The sequence below is a fragment of the Amphimedon queenslandica genome, unplaced genomic scaffold, assembly GCF_000090795.2.
Source record: "Amphimedon queenslandica unplaced genomic scaffold, v1.1 AMPQUscaffold_3955_Cont24057, whole genome shotgun sequence".
NCBI classification, from domain to species: Eukaryota; Metazoa; Porifera; class Demospongiae; order Haplosclerida; family Niphatidae; genus Amphimedon; species Amphimedon queenslandica.
Window position 1 is genome coordinate 433 of NW_003555724.1, and position 1,034 is coordinate 1,466.

The window sequence follows — 1,034 nt, forward strand, 5'->3', positions numbered from 1 at the left end:
TACTAGTGTTGTATGGAAGTATTTTAGTTTTCCTGCTGTTGATGGTAAAATTTCTGAGTGCTTGAATAATCTCCAAAAGGCTCATGCAGAAATTTCAAGATATTAGAGCCTATTAGCTTAGATATATAAGATATATAATCCTTTGGCATGGTGGAACACAAATTTCTTTTGTTATCCAATAATAGCTAGGAAATATTTATGTATACCGGTGGCATCAGTTCCCTCTGAATGTGTATTTATAGTACTGCTGGGAATATAGGTACTAAAAAAAGAGCTTGTCTACATCCAAAAATGTTCTTCTAGCTGAAAACCTCAAATATTCATTTACCTTTCATCCTTTTGCCTATTTTGTTACATTAAATAAATATATTAAAATTAATTGTTAATATCGTGATAGTATCACTATCGTTAAAATTTTAAGAACTATCAATCGTGATATGATAGTAGCACTATCGCCCAGCACTAAATAACACGTACCTCTCCTATAACTCCGATATAATAAACAACAACATCAATAAACAACAACAAAAACATTATTTACATTATATTTCAAATAGTCAGTAACTCTTCTAAATAATACTGAACTGATCTTTGCACTTTTCTATAAATAATACTAATAATTATCATTCATTACAAATTAGAATTATTTTACCATGTAACTCTTGATTGGCTGAAGTTGTTGAGTGTACTTGCCTCTTGCTGCATCAAGATTTGTCACAGAGTTGAGATCACGCTTTCAGGAATGTACCCGTACCTGACCACACCCACACCATCAAAACAAGTGCAATGAGCTTCTCTGATAATGAAACAGCATGAATGTCACCACTGAAGAGAAAAGAAATGAAATATATATAATGTACATGTACATTATACACAATGTATGTAGACTATGGACATACCCAACTGATGTGAGACTGCCAAGTGCTAATAGCCCAATAAAGTGAAACAATAATACTTCTGAGTAACACTTGCACTAAGAGTGGATAAATAATTATCCACTCTTGCTATTAATGAGTTTGACACATTATTACTGG

General features: G+C 32.0%; 1 long non-coding RNA gene across 1 annotated transcript; it reads right to left on the reverse strand.

Moving 5' to 3' along the window:
• Window positions 1-470: 470 nt before the first annotated feature.
• On the reverse strand, window positions 471-985 carry LOC109592778 (uncharacterized). The gene is made up of 3 exons (XR_002190545.1): window positions 900-985; window positions 653-825; window positions 471-601 (listed from the first exon to the last, which is right to left on the reverse strand). It is a non-coding gene; the product is annotated as an uncharacterized LOC109592778 (long non-coding RNA).
• Between the last annotated feature and the right edge of the window lie 49 nt (window positions 986-1,034).